The sequence below is a fragment of the Vombatus ursinus genome, unplaced genomic scaffold (assembly GCF_900497805.2).
Source record: "Vombatus ursinus unplaced genomic scaffold, bare-nosed wombat genome assembly UNPS02009205.1, whole genome shotgun sequence".
Classification (NCBI taxonomy): domain Eukaryota; kingdom Metazoa; phylum Chordata; class Mammalia; order Diprotodontia; family Vombatidae; genus Vombatus; species Vombatus ursinus.
Window position 1 is genome coordinate 6,485,512 of NW_020948983.1, and position 26,449 is coordinate 6,511,960.

At 37.6% G+C, this 26,449-nt stretch overlaps 1 protein-coding gene across 5 annotated transcripts in view; it reads left to right on the top strand.

The window, feature by feature from the left end:
- ABLIM1 (actin binding LIM protein 1) overlaps positions 1–26,449 on the top strand; it is a 273,956-nt gene that overhangs the window by 166,073 nt on the left and 81,434 nt on the right. Inside the window, exon 1 of one of the 5 annotated variants that reach the window (XM_027851949.1) lies at positions 11,769–12,010. The exons of the other annotated variants lie outside the window; for them this stretch is intronic. The gene's annotated coding sequence lies outside the window, so the exon portion shown is untranslated. Of the gene's footprint in view, positions 1–11,768; positions 12,011–26,449 lie in introns of those variants that run through there. 5 annotated transcript variants of the gene reach the window in all.

The following is a 26,449-nucleotide window of genomic DNA, read 5'->3' on the forward strand; positions in this document are numbered from 1 at the left end:
GGGATCTTGAAGAATTCACCCTTCGTGGTTGTCAAACAATGATGCAGTACAGCAAGCTTGGGAGCCAGTTTGGCCACGTTGCCACTATAAAGCTCATGCTCTGAATATCCACCCCTTCCCTCCCACATACTTCCCACCTTGCCTAGCCCTTTCCTCTTTCCTCATACCCACTACCACTAGTGAATGAAGCACTTGAAAATGCAATCATCAGGATGACTTTCCAGATTGAAGGACACGTCCATTTGATAATTCAGCCTGGGGCAGCAATAGCATCTCCAAAGGAAATGGAAGAAAACAGCTGCTTGGGAGAAGGGTAAATACTGGACAGACACCCCTTTTCTCGTGTTTTATAATAAGGTTTGAAGCTGGGGTTTTGGAGTTCCTGGCAGGTCATAAGCATTCTACACTTGGCTCTAATTAACCCAAATTTGAGATCAAAAACTGCCTTTCTCGTGTAAGGAGCTAAGAATTAGGTGGTATAGTGGAAAAGACACTAGAACTCAAGCACCCCATCTCCTCTACTAGCTAGCTGTGGTTAACCTCTCTGGGCCTCAGTTTCCTTCCTCATTTGTAAAAAATAAAAAATAGAAATAAATCAGTGGGGGGTAGGGGTGTTGAACTAGTGGGGGTTGGACGATACCTTCCAGCTCAGTGCTTATATGACCTATAACTAGGGTGTCGTTTGTTTGAGGGTCACAGCCTAGAGGAAGCAACAGCAGAGTTGGAGTCAGAAGACCTGGCTCAGACACTTCCTAGTCATGTAATTTTAAATAAGTCTCTTTACCTTTCCATCCTGTTGCCTCATCTGTAAAATGGGGGCAGTGGGACTACCTGAGGGCCAGGGTTTTCTGAAGAAAGAGTAAAGCACTCTACATGGTATGCCCCAAGTCTTAGAGCAGACTTCAGGAAGATTCTATTTATTTGAGGGATTGAATAGTTGAATTGAAAGCAACCTACTTCAATAGGCATTGTGAATTCCCACAAATGAGTCAGAGAGATGGTGTAGTATTTAGAACACTGGACTTAAACACCTGATTTCAAATTTTACCTTAGTTATTAGCTATGTGACTCTGGACGAGTCACTTAGCTTCTTTCAGACTCAGTTTCTTCATCTGTCAAACGGGGATAACAACAGCACCTTCCTCCAAGGTTGTTATGAGAATCAAATGTGCATTATATGTAAAGCAAACTTTGAAGTGCTATATAAATGTTTTTTATTATTATTATTATCATCATCATCATCATCATTATTAGTCCTTATTGTATGAGGCAAAATCTTTTATTAAGTATACATTCAACCAAATTTTAGCAAATTGAACAGAACTGAAGGTAAAAGAAGATTGCCAGTTGTCACCTTCTATTCAGAACATTTCTGGGTCTCCTCTTCCCTCAATTATTGATGTTCTGTCCCACCCACAAAAAAGAAATATAATTTCCTTGAGAAAAAGGACTGTTTCATTTTTACTTTTGTCTGTCGCCAAGCACAATACGTGGACACTCAAATTTTGAGTCAAATTGAATTCATGACTGTGGTTAAACTATTCTCCCCTCAGCTACAACATGGACATTGTGTAGTAGAAAACAAGACTTATCTTCCCTCCTTCCCTCCCTCACCATACACTGACAGAGGATAGAATTAAATGCCTCTATTTGTTCTGTTTCTCCCAATTCTGTCCCCAAACAACTCACTATGTAGGCTGTGTGTGTGTACGTGTGTGTGTTTGCCAAACTCATTTCCTTTAGTGACAGAAAAATAACATAAATCCATCTTTGAGGTAGCTCAGAACACAGGTGGGACCTTCAAAGTAAGGTGGCCGCTAATTACAGAATCAGTTTTAAAATTTAAAATTATTGAGTATGTTTGATACAGATTATGCCCTTGTAACAGTAAGGTAAAGATCTGGGGACAAAAAAGGAAGTACACCTTGAGAAAATGATATTTGATCTACCCTCCTCCCCACCAGAAAGATGAGAATATATTCTGGGGAAGTGGTAGGGGAAGAGGAAGATGAATAAAGGAGGAGAGTTGCAAGATTTCTCTAGGGACCTCCTTCCTTGTTTATCTTATCTTTAATTTTGTCACAACCAGCAAAAACACTTGCTAGAGGGCCATGTTTCTATGTCTCCACTACAGCTCCCCTCCTTCTCCCCCCTTTCTTTTTTTTTTTAAGAGGACAGGGTGTTAGAAAAGACATGTTTAGCCTGACTCATAAACTGGGGGCCCTGAGCTAAATATTGTTTGTAATTGTGGTTTGATTTATTCTGCTTGGCCCCAAAAGGCAGAAACTAGGAGCAGGTGGTTAGATGCTATAGAGGGACAGATTTAGGCTCCATATAATAAAAAACTTCCTAATGACTAGAACTATCCAAAAGTGTAATGATCCACCTCAGGAGGAAATCCATTCCCCTCCTTGGAGGTGTTCAAGCAAAGTCTGGATGACCACTTGATGGGTATGATGTGGAAAGGATTCTTATTCAGGTACAAGTTGGAATGGATGCGCACCGGAGTTCCTCCCACATCTGAAATCTTGAGATCCAGAATGTAAAGATATTTAGGGTTTGGAGGGAGGTTACTTTCTGTCTCCATCTCTTCTAGTTAAGCTCTTCTCTGATGCTTAGTATCACCACCCTCACTCAGAGCAGGAACTTTCCCTCTCACCTTTGGAATGTGCATTCCCGACTGCAGGTTTCTAAGGCCTAGACATAGGTGGAATTGGATGTCATCCATTCAGTGCTACTTCCCTTTCCCTATTGCCATATGTTAGCCCTCCTGAAAGAACCTTCCCTGACAGCTGACTTCCCCCTCATACGCAGGTTGTTAGGTGTCAGCTTCACGAAGGAAAGCAAACAGGAGACTGATTTTTTAACAAGATGAAAACAAAACAAACAAAGATGCAGGCATTTTTCCAAATGCTTAAGTAGTGACTAAAGATAAAGGCCAACGTCAAAATGAAATGAAATAAGGGGCCTCATAACGTGTATTTATCGAACACTTTGTAGTTACAGAGTTTGTTCTCATTTTAATTTCTTCATAACCCTATGGGGTAGCTAGTGGATCACTTACCTCCATTGGACCCCTGAGAAAAATTAATATTAACAGTGGTGAAATGACTTGCTCCAAGTCACTCACCAATGGTGGAGCCGAGTTTCAAGACCACTTCTCCTGACTCCAAGGCCAACATGCATTTGCCTACAATACATATCTTCTTGAGTTGAGGAAACCACTGACCTGGAAGGAAATTTCTACCCATTCTGAACTCCTATCTGTCCTTTGAAGTATTTGATCACTGAATAAGCTCATTTACAATTCCCTTTCCCTAGGGCAGTAGCCTGTTAGAGCCTGCTCCTACCAACTTGCAAGAGCCTATCATTAAATTTCATTGTGACCATTTACACCCCAGAAATGGGTAAATACTAGAAATCAGGGCTATTGTTTTGTTGATTTGCAAACTTAAGAAAGTGATGGAGAAAATGTCAGTAATTCAGATGAAACTAAAAAGAGCCTCTTACATACTTTTTTTTTCCTGGAGAGCTGGTTGTTAAACATTTGCCAGTACACCACTGCCCTAGGGGCTTTGTATGTGTCTTTGATAATCTCTCTAAGATAAATAGTCTCCTATCAGCTTACCACCCCCCCAGAGATAAATGCCCATATTTGGAGGAGGGGTACAAAATGTCCCTGGTTATATATCTTCTACTTTTCTTCAAGATCCCTGGCACATATGAATTTCCTCCACTTCACGCTCTTCTCAAAGATAAAGGAAAACTTAAATTATCTTAATTCTTTCCAGAAATAAGTAAAAATGGGTTTCTGTTGAGTAGAGGTTAATTTTTCTCCCTCTTTGTTTAACCAATTTTCTCTGTCACTGCATCTAGGAAGTAATTTCATCTGGTTGCTTTTTTTTTCCCCAGTAAGATACATGTAGTATATTTTTGTCGAGTGTGTTGTTTTCTGTCTAGATGTGTGTAGTGTTTGGTCTCTCTGGGTAGAAATACTTCATGGCTTTTATGATGATTTTAGTACTATAAAATGTGAAAATAAGACTTTTGCAACCTTTGCTCAAAGGCAATCTGCCTTGAACTTATCTCCAATGGGGACTAGTTGAATTCTACCTTATAGCTTTCACTGGAAAAAATAATCTAAAGCAGCAGGTTAAAATCACATCAGCTGGTCTCCCGGTGTGTAGGAAATAGAGTTATACATTGATTGAACATGTCTCTGTAGATTTTCTGAAGGATTAAAAACCTTTAGCGTAGGGCTCTGTTTCTAGTTTGATTACAACTCCCAATTCAAAAAGGGCAGGAACCATTGTGTATGTTGGCCCTATGAAATAAATTTACTTACAAACTGTTGGCACGAAGTGTAAGCAACCCATTTTCATACAAATAAATCATTTTTCAAGTGTTAAAAAAGATAATACCTTGTAAATAAACTTAGTGAGTACATTTTGGTAAAGGGCTAGACTAATTATCTTGCATGAGGAAAACAGTTATCCATGATAACTGTGAAGCAATGTAATCTTTTTGTCACCACTGAAGATGTAATTAACAAAGGACAAGATGGTGTGTCAACTTCTCTTATTTTTTTGCCTGTTTGGCTTAGGCACACAAAGCAGAAGTAACAGTACATGTTTATAAAGAAAACTAATTACATTCTACTCCTTATTATTGTGCTCAGTGTAATTTATGTTGTGTTCCAAAATGATTATGGCCCCACATATTTGAAGGCTAGGGAAAAAAAAAAAGAAGTAAACTTCGTAATTTCTTTAGGACATAAGTGATTTTGGTCCATGAGCCAGTAAGGACAGTTGACCATGATAATACTTTACATTTTAAAAAATGCATTTATTTTTGCAATGTTCTTTCACTTTCTTTAATTTCATTTGATTTTACACTGACTTTATAAATTGAATGACAAAGACAAGACCCAAGAACGTCAGGATAGGCCAAACAGTGAGTTGAACTGAGTAAGTTGAAAATAAACAAAATAAACTTCAGGAATTATAAAACAAAGGAGGCATTTCTAGACAACCATTTTTATGAAAAAGAGCAGAGGAAAGTTGGGGTGGAGGAGAGGGTGGTTAGCAAGTCAAAAGTTCAATGTGGATTAACCATCAAAAATAGCACCAGTCAATAACAGCAGTCAAAAATGCTAATGCTCTCCTACGCTGCATTAAGAAGAACATGGTGACCACCACATGGTGCTGCTCTGGACTCTTCCATTATAGTGAGCCTTAGTCATACCATGACTGGAATATTGTACGTGGGTGCCACATTTTAGGTCATATATTTTGCAGTTGAAAAAGTAGAGGTTGAAAGATGTTAAGGAGTCAAAATGTTATATGGCCTGTGATTGTTGGGGGTGGGGGAATAGACAAGGAGGCATTGCCGGAGGCAGTGATACTGCCAGACCTGTTAGTATATTCAATAAATTTTGTGTAGTTGGTTGGTTACATAACTTATGTGTGCAAGGTATGACTTTAATGAAATGAAATAGATTCTGTAAGCTGCATGAAAATCAGTCTCATTATTCAGTATTCATCTCTTATGTGGGTGTGTCTTATTTCTCTCTGTGCAAGTTCCTATAAGCCAGGGAACATGTCATTTAATAGGCAATAAACATTTATTAAGTGCCTACTATATGCCAGGCACCCTCCCAGTAACTAGCAGGGCCTTACGCACATGAATAAATGCTTAAATGACTAACTTAATATTTTAGGGAGCACTTTTTCTTCAAAGACCTTGTTAGCTGTGTGATCTTGGATGAATTACTACTGTTCCCTGGTCCTCACTTTCTTCCTCTTTACATTGAAGGGCTTAACAATATGATGTCTAAGGTCCCTTCTTGCTTAACAGTCTAAGAGTCTATTAGTTTAAGTTCGAAGTCCCTTTAGAACCCAAAGGATGGACAGAGTGTAAGCTCCTTGAGACCAGGGACTGTTTTTCATTTTGTCTCTATATCCCTCAGCACAGACCTTTGCATGGCACCTTAGTTTGGTGCATAATAAATATTTGATTAATTGAATGGACAGATTGTATTAGCTAGGCAAAACAAATAGATGGCAGTCATCATTCTGAAATCCAGTACCCCCCTAAAGAAAAAAAAAACAGAAAGAAAAGGAGGAAATTATATTCTTTCAATACTAACAAGAAACCTTGTGCCCTATCCTCAGCCAGTTAGCACAAATGATTAAAATATATTGCAGATGATATCAGAATTGTGGATATACTTCATATACATGCCAGACTATAGCCAAGTGGGCATCTCACAAAAATGTGTCTTTGACCACAAGGTGGACAGGGCCAGAGTACATATGTTTCAGACATTTCTCCTGATAGAGAAAGGAATCAGAACTCATATGCAAGTGTTAATACATTAGCTGGTTCCTCTCTATGTGTGAAAAAAATATCATTATTATTTTGCCCATTTCTGACTGTAATCAATTATGAATTGACCTGGTAACATAGAGACGTGTTAAAAATGATCAGTGATCTGAGGGAAGAAGTCATCTCACCCAGTAATATAGTTGATGCCCTAGAAATAAGCCATCCATTTTCTTTTACTGTAAGGAAATCTGGATGTGAGTTGCCAGGGTAACAGAAGTCTGTGTTCACAAGCAGCAAAGAACCGATATTTATGGAAAAATTGCCCCATTTCCTGCCAGCACAAATGAAAGGCCTTCTTTATCAGGAAATGACAGTTTGAAAGGAATTTGTATTTGTCTTGAGTTAAAAGAGGGCTTTTGTTTTTCAACGTTATCTAACTTCAGACAATTTAATTGATTGCTGATGAAAAATGCCAGTGGGAACTGTAGGTCCAAGAGGCAGCGCAAATGGGAATCTCCCACCTTCAGGAAGAAATTATTGTCACTAGTATAAACATTTTTTAATGTTTATTATGAGTAAACCACAGTGCTGAACACTGCAAGGACTCCAAAAGGTATATCTTTGCCCTTAAGAGTCTTGGAATTTGATTGAGAAAATAAAGCATAAAAAGATTACATAGTACATAAAGCAAGCTAAATGAGACAATGATGAATTTGAGTCATCAGGCCTAAGTGAATCATGTATCAGGGAACTGATAGAACTGTTGGATAGGTCTGCTGAGCTTCTATCTCTGATCTTTGAAAAAGCATAGGGAAATGGACAGTTGCCCTAGGCTTAGAAACACAAGTATCATCTGGATTTTCAAAAAGTGGAAAAAAGTAGAGTTCTTCAAACCTCAGAACACTGAGCTTGACCAATTGCAGGCAAAATTCTAAAACACATTGTTTAAGAGGATATTGATTTGTAAGCACTTAGAAAAGGAAATGATGTTCATGGTGAGTCAGCTTGCAGTTATTAAGAACAAGTGATATCAGTCTAACCTCAATTCCTTTTTTGACAAGGTTAACAGATTGGTAGCTCAAGAGAAGGTCATAGACAAAATACGCCTGAATTTCAATGAAGCATTTGACAAATTCTCTCATAATATCGCTGTGGAGACAATCAAGAAATGAAATGGGTACAAACTTTATGAGTAACTGGACCTAAAACGCTGTCATGTGAAAAGCAAGATCAGGATTGTTTTGCCTTGGGAATAGGTTCCCCCTTATTAGAGGTCCTCATGGAAAGGCTGACTAGATGACAAGTCATTGGATATGTTATAGAGCAGATTCTTAAGCAGGTACAGAGAGCCTTTGAGGTTTCCTTCTATGATTGCTTGCCTCTTCTTGGTTCCAGAAGGTGATCTAAGATCTGTGAGTTGAAGTTGTAGAGAGGCAGATTTAGGTTTGACATAAGAAAAAACTTTCTAATAATTGGGTCTAAGTGGAAAGGGTTGCATCTGGAGATTCCTGATCTTTAGAAATATTTAAGTGGGAATTGGATGTCTGCTTGCCAGAGATACCAACTACAATATTCCATAAAGATAATAAATACGTGCAAAGGCATGAGAGGAAGAAACTGGCCTTTTGAATTTATAGGATGGCAAAGAGTTTGGCTACACTAAAATGGAGGGTCCATGTAGGAGTGGGAAATAAAGTGGGATAGGTAGGATCTAAAGAACTATGAAAATCAGAGTGTGTATTAGTGTATTAAGAAATAGGGAGCCATGGAAGTCTTTAAGCAGGGGGATTACAATTTATGAAAGTCATAATTAAGGGAGATTATTAGCATTTAGGATAGAACGTAGAAATGAGAGACTATAGTCAGGAAGAAGACTCTTACAAGAATCTAGCCATATGGTAATGAGTTTGCATGATAGTAGTGGAAATCAGATTTAGTTAACTATAAATATTATAAGTTCCAGGAACCTTCCTATAATAAATAAGTGGTGTTAGTTGGCATAGGTCATCCATTAACATTCTACTACAATGCTAACTATGGAGTTGAGGGGATCCTGGATTTTCTAAAGCAGTGTCATCAAAGTACAAAATCTGGCAGGTTCTACCAACTTAGACAGGGCTTTGAGGATGAGTCAAGCAATAGGACTCTGTTGCTTGAGGACCAGCATAGCTAAATGTATAGGCTGACAATTCACATTCAGTATTAAATTGGTTTTCATCCCAGCAATTTATAAAAACAAAAAAAAAGAACAAAAACAAAAAAAAAATCTACTAAGGGGTTGCAATCTCATTAGAAAGAGTATGTGCCCTGATAAAATCAGAAATCCTTAAAGAATTGGGTACAGAATGCATCCCCTAAATGCAATTGGCTGCCTTAGCAGTGAAAATGTTTCTAAGTTATGCTAAGTTATGATATAGCCATGCCATAGGCAACATTATCTCTGGCTAGAAAACCAGAGCTGTTTGCGCCACCAGGAATATTTCTCTGGTTTCCTCTTTGTTCCAATGCTGAATTCACTTGCTTCCTGTGTCCTGTAGTTTACCATCTTGTGTAGATCTGCTGTGCCAATCCCAGCAGATGGACTCAAACGTTAGTGTGCCAGATATTCAGAAGGTTTAAGTGATTGAGGCTAGCTATCCAGTCTTGTGGGGATGAGCTAGTACAGAAATTCCTCCTATAAAAGGTAACTTTAAAGTTGACCTGAGATGAAGTCTCTGTTGAAGATGGCCATTTTGATGATCCTGTAGCTAGGTTCAAGGTAGTAACCAGGAGGACTACTCTGAGGATAGTAGTAGCCTTACAATCCAAAAGATTTAAGGTGAGATTTGCAATATTTCCATTTGAATAAGGAAGATTGACTCTCATCCTCTTTAAACATACTCATTGTCTGATACAGATATGTCTGTGACATGGAATTTTTTTCTTTTTGTGCTTTTTAAATTATTTTCAGATGTAACAATGAGTTATCAACAGCAATGCTTTGGTTTGATTCTATTTTAAAAAATCAAATTTGGAATGGTATTTCATATTTTATGCTCAGAAATATAGTCAAGTTTTTTTTATATCTTACAATTTATTTTGGGACAAATTTTGCTTTGTTCTAGAAGTTTTACAACAGCCATTAGTTAAGGGCTTGTTCATTTACCTGTATCCGTATCTTTCCATGCCTGCATTCTTTATTTTTGGATTGCAATCAATCATTAAATTCAACAAATATTGATTAAATTTATTCTTTTTCTATACATGATTTCCATTATATATATATATACACACACATATACATCTCCAAATACATATACATATATGTATGTGTATATATATACACATGTGTGTGTGTGTGTGTGTGTGTGTGTAGCAATTATGAACTCCAGGTTCACATCTTCAACCACCTATTGGAAATTTCAGGCTTGATGTCCCATTGACATCTCAGATTCAGCATATAAAAAACTAAAATTGTCTTTTCCTGTAAACCTTTCCCTCTTCTACTCTTTTCTATTTCAGCCAAGTGTACTCCCATTCTTCCAATTAACCAGGTTTGTAACTCAGATGTTATTCTTGACTTTTTAATCTCCCTCATCACATATGTCTGATCACTTGCCAGATCTTGTCATTTCTACCTCTCCAACATCTCACACATATGACCCTTTCTGTTCACGGAGCTACCACCCAGTTTCCAGTCTTCACTAGCTCTGGACATAGGAAGCTATGACAATAGCTTCCTAATTGATCTTCTTAACTCAAGTCTTTCCTGTTTCCAGTCCATCTTCCACACTGCTGCCAAGGTATTTTTTACTAAAGGTTTGACCATGTCAAATTCAGTAAACTCCAATGACTCTCTATTGCCTCTAAGATCAAATATCAGTTTTTTGGCTTGAAACCTATGGGTGGATTTTATTTAAGTCTGGTCACTTGATCTTTTATCCTTTTCCTTTATTTACATATAATAGTGCAAAAGATAATGCAACAGGAAAATGAGTCCTGTCCCACCCAACAAAGAGAGCCCTAATCTAGGAAAGTAACCTGATAATAAAAAATGGCCATTTCAGCCATTCACAGACCCTATGACAAGCATACGTTTCTCAGCAATGATGTTTCTCAGATTTTTCCACTTGAGAGTGCACTGGTAGATATCAAATTTGATACAGTACACTCAGAAAGCTTACTTTGTAGCTAATCTCCTTGCATTTTCTTAGGGATGTTTTCAGTGTTTTTGTTTTTGTTTTATTTTTAAGCGGGGAAAACATTCCTTTTTTTTTTTAAAACATTCTTAAAAAGAATGCCCAAGATCCCCAAAACATTCCTTTTTTTTTTAAAACAGTCTTAAAAAGAATGCCCAAGATCCCCACCAGGGTGGGGGAGGAATAAATTTTTATACAGCTAGTACTCTACAAGTATAGGTCCTTTTTCTAGGAAAAGCTTTCTGTATAGTCTTAGCCTTGCTGACACAAGAAGAGGTTATTATTTGGGTGTATGGAAACTGTGAAGATATGTAGAAAAACAAACTCTTGAAGTTGAAGAGAATTGTTTTTAAAAATCAACTTTTGACTCTTTTACATGAACGCATATATGTAGCTAAGTCGTCTGCCATTACTCTGTGATTTTTGCAGGTAAATTGTAGTCGCTGCAAAAGTGATTGTACAAATTGTGTGGTTGAATTTAACCAAGATTCATTGAGTGTTTACTTATGTGCAAGGCATTATGCAGTTAAATTGACAAACCTGAGGAAATTTACTTAAAAAAAGAGAGAGATCTATGCTGGAGTCAAGAAGACATAGATTCAAACTCCACCTCTGACACTACCTGTGTGTTAACTTTACTCTCTCTGACCCTCAGTTTCCTCATCAGTGAAATGAAGGTAATTGAACTGAGAGCACTGAAGTGCCCTCTGTTTCTGAATCTATAATCCTATGACTTTAACATTGCTTACCATTAAATATTATGAAGTAACATGAGTGCTCTCAAAAAATAATAATTGTGGTATGTAAAAATATGCATGTAATATAAATGCACATATAATATCTAATATAATAGAACACATATTTTATGACATAAATATATAATGTAAATTTTGTATAATATATAACATATATAAACATATAATCATTTTAATTATCATTTAACTTAAAAGGACCAATCGCGTGGCTAAATTTTGTGCAAATTACCCTTAAAATGAGTGACCTTGAGAGAAAACATTACCAGCTGCACTATAACTGTGCTGTCAAAAATGTTCACCAGACTTTATATGGTCCCAAACCTAAATAAAAGCTTTCAAAGCAGTCCAAACCTCAGTCTCAGGGAGAATTACCATCAGATTTCTTCAAGCAAACAGTGAATGTGAAGAAATGGTACTGTCCCCACCTGCATAGAAAATCCACCTCCCCCTTCCTTTTCGAAAAAAATGGACTGGTCCACAGTAATTGCTAGTGTGTTTAACTAGTAGGCAGAAAAGAAAGAGAGGAGAGCCCCAAACTATGTTCGCCTTTCGTGCTTCTAGCTCCATGCCTATTTTCATGAGCAGGGTGTGTAAGAGCCAGTCAGGTCTCTAACAGGAAGCTCAGAATGTGCAAAGGCTGAGGAGGGCTACTGCTTGTCAAACACGTTCTGAGTCTCTTGAACTTGAAAGTAGCAGAGATCACTGCTCAGTACAGCCACAGAGGTCTGGGAAGGAAGGAGCCCTACCAAGGTAAAGGAGGCTTTGGGGAACTGGTTGTTGAATCATTGGGATTTACTCGGGTAGCGATTTCAGCACAGGATTGTCTGGAGCTCCCAGGTGCCATCAGCGGTACTCCAAGTGACAAATGTCAGTTCCAAAGGGTGCTAACATCTTCTACTTGCCCTTTTTTTTTTCCCATTAGCTAGAGAAAGTACTAGAGAAAGTTATTCATTCACAGCAGCCTAAAAAGTTAAAGGGGAAGGAGAATCACTTTGGTTTAGAGGGTGATTCTTGCTTTATGTAGTCTGAATTAAAAAAAAAAAAGCTAGCTGTGAGCAATATGAGATTTATATTCTTTGCTTCAGAAAACCATTGGTGCTCTGTTTTGTCATCCTTTGTAGACTTCTGTACATTTTCCTGGAATGATAAAATGACTTTGAAAGTAGGAATTGAGGGAGCTGATGACAGGGTAGGAGAATTATTAGTTAATAATAGAGAATAGAATTATTAGTTAAATTGAAAATATTCTTTTTTTTCTCTCTTCCAAGTTCCGTGGACTTAAAAATGAGGAAGTGAAACATTTGAGTGTGTTTTATGTTTTACTGCAGCTACAGGTTGAGTGATCTTAGTCTTTGTGTCTCACTGTCTTTGTTCAGGAAATAGAAACAATCTAAAGGCTGCTGTTTTTATTCCAAAAAGACTGTATTCCTATAACCCTAAGGTAAATTACTCCAATACCCTGAGGTGGACTTGGACTTATTTGACTAGGAATCAGAGGGCCTACCTTTTAGTATCTGTGTGATTTTAGACAAATCACTTTCCAAGTCTCCCTTTCCCTGTCTGTAAAATGGAAATATTAATATTATTATCTGTACTACTTGTCCGATGGGGTTATTGTGAGCAATAACATCCATGAAAATGCTTTATATCTTCAACATAAGAACTTTGTGAATGTTAGCTGTTATTACACTTTTCTTGTGGAGTTATTTGACCCAAAAGTTTTAAGCAAAGAACCAGGGCTTAGTAGTGAAGTAAGAACCAGTCAAGGAGAAAGATCTGACTTGTGGGAAAAAATAGGTTTACGATTATGGGGAGGGAAAAAAAATTATGTGAGCTCAGCTGAATTCCAACAAGAATGTGGTTGCTATGGTAGCTTCATGTATTATGTAGCTATCTATCACTTGGCCATGATTGAGTATCAAAAATGCAACTTTCTTTCAATCAGACATCATGAGGAATGTTAAGAGGATGTAGAGTTATTTGGATTACCCAAACAGGTTGTGACAAGTAAGTGAAAAATTACCAATTAAACTGTAATTGTTGCCATTCTGTGGTGGATCAAAAGGCTTGTTGAGTCATGCTTGTACTTACAGAATAGGTGAATTTGCCATGGTTCATTGGTATAAATTACTTTTGAGGATACTTTTAAGACTAAACATGAGGCCTTGCAAGATTCCACATATCCTGAATATGCTAGCCAAATATTTTCTTGTATTTGCTTAAGCATTTTTCATTTGTTAATTATTTTAACATTTGCTACAATGACTAGAAACTGAATTTTACTCAATGAGTAGATGTTTCCATGGCAACAGAAGCCTTTCTTAACCAAATTCCAGCTAGTCCTAGACTTAGGTCAGTTCAACAAAACATTTATTTGTGTGCCTCCTGGGTACAGGGCCCTGATTGTGGTATGAAGTGGGAGATGGAGGAGGAGAGTGAAGCAGGTAGGGATATAAAAATGAGTAAAGATGAACAGTCCCTGCCTTCACAAAAGTTAAAATCTAGTAAAGGGATAAGACAAGTCTTGATAAAAATATGCTGTAGACCATGACAGGGCAGAAGATACATGAAGAAAGTATTTTGAGGATTCAAAGGAAAAAAGAATCACTTCCAGCATAAGGGATGATAGAAAACCAGTAGAATCAGACTATACTACCTAGCAACTTGGTTCAGCAGAAAATAACTGATACTAAAGGAAAATCAGTTGGAGAGGTCGCTACTGTTTATCATGCAAATCCCCCTCTGGCAAAATACTACATGAGTAAAACTAATAAATATAACGACTTTTAAATAAAAATGAGACCAACATATCTTAGGGAACCCCAAATAACAAGCCTTGTTCCTTCCATGTCAAATTATCTCATATTAGGGAATTTGAGGAAAGGGAACATGGTTTTGAGGAAGAGGAGAATGGAGACATGTATCTGAGTATGGTCTGCACCATATGTCTGTTTTCCAGGTAAATTAGAAAACAAGGTGATACAATAGAAAGAACCTTGCGTCTGGATTCAAAGAGCCTGAACTAAAATCTTGACTTTCATTTACTAACTATATGAATTTGGGCAAGTCACTTCACTTTCCTGAGCCTCAGTTTCCTCATCTGTAAAATGAAGTGGTTAGATTAGATGACCTCTAAACTCCCAGGTCTATATCTGTGACTGATTTTTTTATCACAAATATGACTTACTTTATGTAACTTAGTAGATGCCTTCTGAAAAACGTATATGTTAAAATTGAATTTTTTAAAATTAAATTTTATTGCAAAAACACTAGGGAATCATGCTATTTAAAGGTGACTCCTTTGATAAATGTATTACATTTATAAATATGGATTTTTATACATCACATAGATACCACCGATCTATTCTCTTTTCTATTGAGTTTTTTTTCCTCTACTGTTTGACCTCAGATCAAGGAGAAAAGATGTGTTCTGTGTTTGCTTATGACTTCAGGAAGTATCTTTGGTGAATTCTATTGAAATTGTATTTGGTGGCTTTTGAACCACATTCTTGTGGGAGGGTTAGATTAGTTCACATTGTTATATATGGGGTAATGGTGGTTTTAACATTAGATTGAAAGACAAATTAGTAATTGGCCTCAGCATGCACCTACTGTGCCACATGACTGACCTCTCAGAAGTATTGAGGGAGGAGGTTGGAGAGAAGACTATATCTCACTTTATGCATTACTTTACATGTGAGTAAAGTTTTTATTTGAAATAAATGAACATATCTGTGCTATTTGGTGCTAATAAAACAGCCAATCCTCTATCAATACTACAAGAACTGGCAAAGTAGTATAATGGGAAGATCACCAGCCTGAGCTAGGAAACATGGGGTTTAGCCCAATCACTGTTGCTGTATGACCTGGAACAAATCATATTAACCTTTGTGGAACTCAGTTTCCATACTCCTCGACTCTTCTTTCTTACCCACCATTGGATATTCAATCAGTAGCCAAATCTTAACAATTGTATAATATCCATCCTTTTCTCTTGATTCACTCCACAAGCCTTCAGCTCATTCCAATTCTGGAATGTTGCAATAAAACCACATTGGTCTCCCTGCATATGGCTTCTCCCTCCCCCTATCTCTCTTCCTCACAGCCTTCAAATTCCTCTTCTGTAACGCCTAGGGCTAACCATGTCACTGCCCTGCTCCAGAATCTTCCTTGACTTGTACCTTGCAGCCTCTATGATAGAATATAGACTCCTTTGTCATTTAAAGCCATTCTCAATCTGACTTCAGCCTATCTTCCCAAACTGTTTCCTCTCCCCTTCACATATTCTCATTATACTCCCCATCCTGCTCCCTGTTTCAACCAAATTGCCCCACTTGCTGTTTCCCAGGCACAATATTCCAACTCCCAACTCTCTGCCATTATCTGGAAAGTTCTCCCTCCTTATCTCTCTCTCTCTCTCTCTCTCTCTCTCTCTCTCTCTCTCTCTCTTTCTCTCTCTTTCTCTGTCTCTCTCTCACCCTCACCCTCTCACCCTGTCCTGTTTCCTCCTGCATACCATCCCTTCTGTCAAAAGCATTCTCCATTTCACTTCATCTAACTTAGTTTCTTCCCTTTTTTTTTTTGCAAAATCTTTCTGAAAGTTCCATCACCTCAGAAAGAAGAGGTGTACTGGGTGCCCAAGCAACCCCTCTAGTACATATCAGAGGAGTGGGGTACAGAAAAGGTACTTTTGAAAGAAGAAAGGTATATATGGGGGGAAGGAACTATTTTGTTTAAAAAAAAAATTCAAGGCCAAGAATTTAAATTTAAAGGATTATCATGGAGACTTCTTTCTTGCTATTGTCTCACAAATGAAAAAAAAATACAAGACTGTATATCTAACCAAAGGTGAGATATTCCCTTATCCCTTTACATCAGTATTGCTTGTTGTGTTTTACACAAATAAAACAGCCTCAGAAATCTTTAGTTGAAAAGGGGAAAAGATACATTGGTTCTTATTATGTCTTAATAATAATAGGTAATAATGGTAGCATTTTTATAGCTCTCTAAGGTTGCAAATCATTTTATAAATACTATCTCTTTTGATCTTCACAGCAACTCTGGGTGGTACTATTATTATCTCCCATTTTGCAAAAGAGGAAAACAAAGCAGATAGAAGTTAAGTGACTTGACCTGGGTCACACAGCTAGTAAGTGTCTGAGGCCAGATTTGAACTCAGTCTTCCTGAAACCAGGTCCAGCACTCTATCCACTGTACCACCTAGCTGCCCAAAAAGAAAACTAGCATTTATATAGTGCTTTAAAAGAGATACTAGCATTATCTCCATTTTACATATGAGGAAATATTTATTGATTGATCAAGGCATGGAGAGCTTAAGTAACTTACCCAGAGTCACACAGCTAGCAAGTCTGGAAGCTAGCAGGAGGTGGAATTTGACCTCAGGTCCTCCTATATTCAAGACCAGCGCTCTAGCCATAGTGCCATCTAGCTGTCTTAAGCATATAATGACATGAAAGGGAAGAAGGCTTGTAACGTTTGTACAGCTAGGTCCAATTACTACCAATAATGAATCTCCTGAAGTTGCTACATTATTCAGATTGACACCATATGTTTCCTTTGGGATGGAACCAATTACCTTATTCTACATAATTATAACTTGGAAGAGTGGGAAGTTGAATGCATGTGACCACTTCAGGCACTGATCAATACCTTGTATTCTGAAAAATGCTCAAAAGATTTTACTAAGCAAAGTATTAACCTAATATCTCTTAACTTATAAGCAGGAGCTCTGTCCCTGTTTTTTCCTGAGCAGAGACCGTGTTAGCACATGTCTGAGTTCCTTCTTACATAGGCAGAGGACCATGGGATGTAGAAACCCAAGGTGTGGTCTTAAGCTTTTAAAAACATACCCAAAGCAAACAAATAAAAAACCTCCAACTTTATAGTTTGGATTGTTCACCAAGCACATGACAGGGTCTGGCAATGTGTTCTTATATCTCATCAGCTCTGCCAATTCACAGTAGGATTTTTTTTCCTTTGCTTGTAAACACTAGTTGAAGTAGAGCATTTGCTTATGCTTAAGACAGCTTTTATCTTTTCTTTTTGTTAAATAATAATTTTGTTCTTTTATATGATCTCAGCTCCCCACAGCTGGCTGACTGCGTCTGTCCTGGTGTCCTTACACCTTGTCAAAATAAACATAAATGATTATTGCTGCAGTTCCCATAAAACTTGAAAAGATGAAGGCATGTGTTTTGCTAAATATAGAACATCTTTGAACATAGAATTTTAAACTAAGTCCCTGTTTCTTTTCTCTCTCTTTTTTTTTTAAAGATTATTTATAACTAAAGTTCAAATTCTGGCAATGGCCTTAAGGTGTCTATTGTTCTTAGAAAACAGAAAATTTTAGTGGTAAGAGCCTAGGGCTGTGGGTTTTTTCTTTTCCCTTAAATTAATGATGCCAATAATAGCTTGTACTTATATAGTGCTTTTACAAAGTATTGTCCCTAAATTATTTCATTTGATCATCACTATAATTCTACGAGGTGTTAGGGTTGTTTCCTTATATGTAAAATGGGGATAATCTTGGTACCTATCTCTTAGGATTATTATGAAGATCAAATGAAATAAAATTTGTAAAGTGCTTGGAAAATCTTAAAGCACTATGTAAATGCTAGCTATTCTTTTCAGGCAGCTAGCATTGCAGTGGATAGAGTGCTGGACCTGGATTCAGGAAAACGCATGAATTCAAATCTGACCTCAGACACTTACTAGCTGTGTGACCCTGGGCAAGTCACTTAACCCTCATCTGTAAAATGAGCTGGAGAAGGAAATAACAAAAATATTCTGGTATCTTTGCCAAGAAAACCTCAAATGGGGTCATGGAGAGTCGGGCATGACTGAAAAACGACTCAACAACACTGAATTACTTCTGCCCAAAGTCACGCAGCTTATGGACTTTTGTTACTGGTAGAGTGTGGCCTTGAACTCTGGATTTCTGACTCCAAATCCATAGGACAGTGCTGGCTATAAGAACAAATACCCAGACCCAGATGTGCTTCTCAGTCTCATTAAACTACTTCTTTTTTAAGTGACAAGTCTGAATTAATTACTTAGGGTTTAACATCCCTCTTGCATAAGCTAATTTAATGCTAAGAAGTTCACCTGGATGTTGAGTCACATTTACATATCTTTCCAGAGGTTTTTCCCCACATTTGGCAGCTGTAGAAACAGGTTTCCTTTTTTTTTTTCACACCCTTCAGCTTTATGCTGACTCTTCCAGGAATATGAATAACCATTGCCAAAGCAAGCAGTATCGATTTAACTGGGAGGAGACTAGACAAAATATTACCTACCATGAAGATGCGTCTTTTGCCATTGTTTTACTTCCATACTGGGAATAGAGCTATGCTGCTGTTGTTGTTGTTCAGTGCTTTCAGTCATGTCTGATTTTTCATGACCCCATTTGAGGTTTTCTTGACAAAGATACTAGAGTGGTTTGCCATTTCCTTCTCCAGATCATTTTACAGATGAAGAAACTGAGGCAAATAGGGCTAAGTGACTTGAGATCGGATTTGAACTCAGATCTTCCTAACTCCAGGCCCAGAGCTCTGTCCGCTGCACCACCTAGCTGCCCCATAGAGCTGTGACTCCCCCACTATTGCCAGACTTTTTGTACTTGAGTGTCATTGAACAGGTACATAAAGGAGTTAATAGCCAAGAAGGAAAACCTTTGCAGGTGTGTTAGAATAATTTCCCATGTTGGGTGGGTCTCTGACTCAAAGGTGCCTATTTTGGGATGATAAAACCATAATATAAATAGAGTTGAGATGGGGATTATTTACCTTACTCATGGCTGGAGGTTCTAGCAGTTATAGATGTGAAGACATTATGAAATTACTCCATTGTTAACCCATCTACCGTGTGAAGTCTTGAGAAATGAGCTAAGCAATCTGTGTTAGCTTGTAGGAGTGAGTCTAATTGTCCTATAGCTGGCCTCTTGTGGTATATGATATGTTTGTCTTATGACAACTCTTATAGAGCTGGGTTTGCCAAGACTAGCCTATCTGAGCATTTTCTTACCACTAGGCAAAGTTTCATTTTGGCTTGTGAGTCCTTTGTACTAACAACTCATTGCACTAATGTCTTGACTGAAACAGATCTTCTCCATGAAGTGAACCCCATGTTTTGTTTCTGGAGACCAGAGTACTGGAAATGTGCACTCAGAAGCAAGGAGTACTGATCTGACTAGTGTTTGGTTACAGCATTTCCTAGAAGTGCCTATGGAAGGCTTTCAGGGTGTTTAACACTTAATTGTTCTGAATCTTGTCTTTGATGAGAAATAACAGTTTGATTGGGAAAAACATGAGGTCAAAAAGATATGACTTCAAGTCAGAGTTTATCATTGATACTCACTATGTGAACCAGGCAGGTCACTCAACCTCTGAACTTCAAGTTCCTTATCCATAAAATAAGGATATTAATACTTAAATGACCTATCTCACAGAATTGTTGGGGGAAGCAAATGAGAGATCATATGTACAAAGCGTTGTATAAATGTGACCTTGGGCAGATGATTTCACAGAATCTCAGAGTTGAATGGGCAGAGGTCATCTAATCCAACATGTTCCTGCATAAGAATCTCTTCTAGAGGTCATTTAGCAAATTGCTGGAAGAACTAGAACCCAGAACTTGGACTTCCATTCTAATAACCTTTCCACTGTGTTTACCTACCTCTTACTTTACCTGCTGTAAAAATATCAGATATTTTCAAAAGTTCTTTGAAAAGTGAAAACCACCAAGGAAAAAACAAATTTTATGTTATTTTGGTTATTCCAGATTTTCTCAAACATCTTTCCTTCTCCTGGCTAAACCAGTCTCACTGTCCTGTCAATCTAATATTTCCAGAGCTCCTGCTGACATCCTTATAAAATCTAAGGATGCTAGATGAACTAATATCTAATGTTCCTTTCTACTATTAAAATTATGAGTTTATGGATGTCTATCCAACCATTCAGTCTTCTGGTCTTTTTCCATATCACAAAATTCACTTATTCCCTTCCCAGTTTGAAATTCTGAAGTTGGCTTTCTCTCTGATGATGTGTTTTGCCTTCATAGGTGAGAAAATAAGCAAGTGTGAAAATTTGTTAATACGCTGAGGAAAAATACAACGATTGGCTTTTGCTAATAAAGCACTCTGAAACTCCAGGGCTTCCATTTGCTGCCAGACATTTGTAAACTCAACTGTTTGAAAACAGTCATAGAAAAAAGAAAGGTCAGGCTTCTGGGTTTGTTCTAAGTGGGTAATAAAAAGATTATGGTTGCATAGCTGTTACTTTTATTGGAGGGGAAAACAATGGAGTAGGACCAAGAGTGGGGAAATTGGGTTTTTGTAATCCCAAGGAGATTTCTTCTAATTCCTACAACCCAAATGACAATTTCCTCAGTGCTATTAGCTATCCTTAGCTGGTAATTGTTAGAACAATTCAAGTTCATTACACAGATATCCAACTTTCAGTGGCCCACTTCTGTAGTCATTTTAAAATTGTGCAAAGTAGCCTTATGACGATCCAATTTCCTGAGACTTCATGAATACGTGTGTATGTGCACTCAAGCACTAATTTGCTATGGAGAATTTGGAAGGAATAATTAACCCTTGGCTATCTAAACTAATTCAAAATACTAGCATTCTGGATTATCTGAACCAGCACATGATTCAAGTAATTTATATTTAGCTTTGGAACACATGATATGATTTCTTTCAGCAGATTTACTTTCCTAACTGTCTTGCTTAGAATAATACTATAAAATTAGTTTGTGTTTCATGAATACCCACACACTCAGAAATCTAGAGTGGGTGATCAAAGGAAAGCCAGGCTGAGATCGAAAAGCAGTAAGTCAGTCAACAAGTATTTATTGAGTACCTACTATGTGCAAAGCACTGTGCTAAATTCTGGCAATACAAAGGTAAAAGATGCTTCAGTTGAATGGGAGAGACTACATACAAACAAATATGTAAAAACAAGATACGTATAGGATAAATTGGAGATAATCAACAGAAGGAAAGCACTGCCATTAAGGAGGAGTGAGAAAGACTTCTTGCAGAAGGTGGGATTTTAGATGGCACTTGCAGGAAGTCAGGGAGGAAAGTTAAGAGGTGGAGATGAGGAGGGAGACAGTTCCAGGCATGGGACATAGAGAGTGAAAGTACTCAGAGCTGGGAGATGGATTGCCTAGTACAAGAAAAAGCCAAGGAGGCCAGTGTCATTGTACTGCAGATCATATGGTAGGGCAGAGGACATAAGAAGAAAAAACCACCCAACTGTGTGCTTTTCAGGTGTTCATAATTTTTCACAGAACATGGGTAAAATGGACCAAATAATTGTCCATTTTATCCTCTAACTTTACTGTAGAACTTGAGTCAAATGTATTCAAGTGAAAAACCATCCTTCCATTGGTCTTCTACAATGTGGGGCGACACAAGTTGCAGAGCTCAATCAATCAACATTTATTAACTACCAACCATGTGGTAGGCACTGGGGATACATAGACAAAAAATGAAATAGTCTCTGCCCTCAAAGTGCTTACATTCTATTGAGGAGACTGCATGAATATAAATAAGTACATGCAAATTATATACAGGATCACTACCAGGTAAATTGAGGGAGGGAGGAGAACATTAAGGGCAGAATTCCATACTATTCTCCCACTTTGAAACAACTGACATAACCAGCATGTGGGTGGTATAAGCCGTGATATGGACAGCACAACTCCACTGTCATAGGATATTTCCTGTTCTCCCCAAACCTTTTATATGCACGGAAGAACAGAGATTGTTTTTGTTAGTCTCCTATTCCTTCGAGACAACGAATGGCTTTGTCTTTGGAATGAACGTCTTCCTCCTTCGAGCAGTATCTCTCAGTTCAGCACTCCTGGCCCGAAATGGTTTTTGAGCTCTAAATGGATGGAGAGCAGTTGACTCACCTTAGCTAAGAATCATACTACTTTGGACAACCTATTTATTCCAAGAAGAAACTGGGAGAGTTTGTGTTGGGCCTTGATTATCTGGTAGGGAGAACATTAAGCTGTGTTTGTGGTTAGAGTAGTAGAAGTAGTATGACTGATGCTGGAATGGAAGTGGCAGCCATGCAGCTTTGGACCAGCAGGTGTAGACTGGAAGTTAAATTTTTAAAATATAAATAAAGTCTTTCTCAGAGCTGAGACACTCCTGTGCAGTTGACCTATTGTTGTGTACCAAAGGAATTAGCTCTTAGCTTTGCCAAAAAACTCACTGTGAGGAAAATCACAGCAAAGAGCTCTACTAAAGAAAGCAAGGAGGGGGCAGAAAGAGGAAAGTCAGGTTGAAAATATACTGCAGATTCCCTAGTATTGCTCACTGGGTTTTCAGAATTGTTTAGTTCTCTATAACCTTAGAATACTTGAATTTTTTATAGCCGTAAAATTATATCAAAGTTTAAATTTAATGAAGATCAATTCAATGTAGTGTTTGTTTATTCGACAAAGATTTGTTATATACCTAATATGTGTAAGACCTTCTTCCAGAGCCTATATGGGATCTAAAATTGTATAAGAGGTTGTCTCTTCCTTAAAGGAATTTATAGAATAGTTGTTGTTGTTGTTCAGTCATTTCTGACTCTTTATGACCCCATTTGGGGTTTTCATGGCAAAGATATTGCATTGGTTTGCTATTTCCTTCTCCAGCTCATCTTTCAGATGAGGAAACTGAGACACAAAGGGTTAAGTGACTGGCCCAGGATCATACATCTAGCAGTGTCTGAAGCCAGATTTGAATTTAGGTCTTCCTGTCTCCAGGCTATGTTCTATCCACTGTGCCACCTAGCTGCCCAATAGTCTAGCTGGGGAGATGTCAAATATGCCAATATTTACAGAGTAACAGGTGCCATCTGAGTCATACTCTATTCTTCAGCTCTGATCAAATTTCCTAACCTTGTATTCTCATCTTATTTTCTTCATAGTTATAGAAATTATAGAATCATTATCTTGTACAATATAGCATTTTAAATGAATGCATCCTACTCTGACAATGAAATATCCTTCATAATGATGACCAGCCCAGGAAACCTGGGATTCTTATCTTAGCTCTGCCAGTGATTAGCTGGGTGACTTTCGGTAGGTCACTTAACCTCTTTACAGCTGGCTCATCTGAACAATAGAGGAAATAGATAATACCTAAATTTCCTTCTGGTGCTAATATTTTTTGTGTACTTTTATTCTTATAGATAGATTTTGTTTCAGGAGGACCAGAGATTCCATCTCTGACCTTTGAATAAGTACCTTAAGCTCAGCTTCCTAATCTATGGAAGGATCATAGGATGATTGATCTAGATCTGGAAGAGTCCTCAGGGTCCATCTAATCCAACCCCCTCCTCTTCTTATCTAGGAGGGAACCAAAGATCAGAGAGGTTAAAGGACTTGGCACTTGTTATTAGCGTTTTCTCCTTCTTGAAATCATTTTAATGAGGACTCGGGAAGACCTGAGTTCAAATGTGGTTTCAGATACTTGCTAGCTGTATGACCCTCGGTAAGTCACTTAACTTTTTTCTGCCTCAGTTTCCTCACCTGTATAATGGAGGTTATAATAGCACCTATCTCCCAGAGGTATTGTGAAGTTAAGTTAGATAATATATGAAAAGGGCTTTGCAAACCTTAGAATTATATACTGCTGCTCCTCCTCCTCCTCCTAACTACTACTATTACTACTACTACTGCCAATACTATTACTACTACTACCACTACCACAACTACTACTGCTACTACTATTAATATTATTATTAGTACTATTACTACTTACTACTACAACATACATACATACATACATACATACATACTTGGTATTTATATATTTGTATACATGTTGTATCCTCTAAGTTGAATGATGGTTCCTTAAGGACAAGGGACCCTTTCATTTTTGCCTTTGTATCCTCATCCTCTAACACAGTGTCATGCATTTGTTGGATAAATAATAAACGTGTTGAATTGACTGGAATTGAACACAAACATCTGAGTTTTCCTTGATATGTTTTAACTTGATAAAGTCCCAGGTCGATCCCTCTATACCCTAACCCTTAGAATCTGCTATTAGCTTCATCTCCTACTGATGACGAGGGCTGACTTTTTTTTTTTTTTTAGAGCTGACATTTAACAATTGTTCAAATCCCTAAGTGAAACTACTTGGCTGTCCTCAATTGTTTCTGGGGTGGGAAGCTTGAAGAGGAAAGATCAGGTCCAGCAACAGCAGGAAAGGACATCAGACAAGGATGTTTTTAGAAGCAAGCTGTGCTTGCCTTAACTGCTTATTATAAAGATTGGTTCCCACCCTGAAAGCTTCCTAAAGCCCAGGGAAGAGAAAATATTAGAGCCTGATAGAGAGAAGAGGACTGAAACATCTGTAAAATAATGCTTATAGCCATAAGAAACACTTAAAGTAGAGGGATGTTACCAAATAGAAACTTGTTAAGTCTTGTCTTCAGGGTCCCCAGAACATGGGAGACCTACAAAGATTAAAAAATAAAGCCATGTATTAATTACTAAAAGGACAGAACAGAATACTTACTCACAGAGCCTTGAAAGTCTACTCCGTGCAAGAGGTGAACTGGGAGGTGGGAAGGAGTGGGTGTGGAAAACGTGTTAGCTATTCCCAGGGAAGGAATAAAATCAGAGAGTCAGAATTTTAGAGCTGGAAAGATTTCTAGAGAGACAGATGAAATGACAGCAGTTGGAATTTGATTGCATTAGAACAACCTTTTTACTACAACATGTATACAAAGTTATTTTGGTGTTTTTAGTTTTAAAAAATGCCTTCTGCATATTTTCCAGATACAATTTACTAAGTCACTGTTTGGGCATCATGGAATTAAGGGGTCTTGTCCAGCTGTGTGATTGTAATACACACACAAAAATGCATTTAATTATGGCTCATAACCAACAGAAGATGTCTGTTGGTAGTTAGTTTGTCTTCCATCAGAGCAGCTGGCATAGAAGAAATCCTTGTGGATTGCTTTTATTGTACATTCCTGGCTCCAACTTACTGTTGTGTTGGAAAGGAGACCAGGATTGAGATCATATGTTAGAGGAAACCTTACCTTTTTGCACTCACACAAGAAGAAAACATTTATCTAATTTGGATTGGGTTTCAAGGGTGTTGAACTAGAAGGCAAATATTTATCTTTTGGTGTTAGGAAAGGAAAGGATACCAAAAAAAAAACCAAAAATGAAAACAAATGTGAGTTGGAAAGCGAACTAGATTGGGCCAAATACCTAATTAATTTCTCATTCCCATTTCCCTATTCCCAAGATAATGTAGATATTTTAACCCAAACTCTGTCACATTTTATCCTCTTATGAGGATATATGTAACTGAATTCCTTTAGTTTCTACATGGTCTTTCTCTCCCTCACCCAACTTTCTGAAGTCTCCTTGAGATTCCTTTCGAGTAGAAATATTTGGGAAAGACAGATGCCCCAACAGTAGGCTTTATCTACTCGATGACAACATTCATTTCATCTACCCCTGTGACTTCTCACTTAAGCTAAATTTAGATATAAGTAACATAGGCTTTTTATGTTGCATTGATTTATACTTCTCTCTCTTCCTCCCTATCTCACCTCAACTACATAAAACTTTTTTAAAACCTTTTAAAAAATTTTTTATTTTTATTTTAATTTATGGAATAAAACAAAAATTTCCATAACATAGTATAATAAAAAAATATCTGTTATGCCTTACATTTATGTATTGCATAACCCTCTTTACCTGAACCACACCAGGCCCCAAGAGTCGCTAGCTAAACTGCACACCCATTCAGCGTTCCTTGGGCCTCTATCCCAATCAGGTTTCCTGATGAAAAATTATATTTTCTCCTCTCAAAAAGGAATGTTAGTTTTAAAAAAAAGTCACCTTTACCTAGTTGACACTCTACAGTCATTTGTATGGAGTACAACTGTGGGGAAAATGTCTTTGATGATAAGGCTTTCATCTTTTCCCTGATCTGTACTGTTGTTGGCCCTTGCAGACATTCTAGGTACAAATATTTAGGCTATTCTTGTGACTTAGAGAAAGTCTGCCAGCCAGACTACTCTTCAGGAGGGTCAGGTAACCTTTTCTATTCACCTGTCCCAATCATACCTCAGCTTGTGTAAGCAGCTAATTTGCAAGGCTAATGAACCTAAGTATATTCAGTGCTTTATT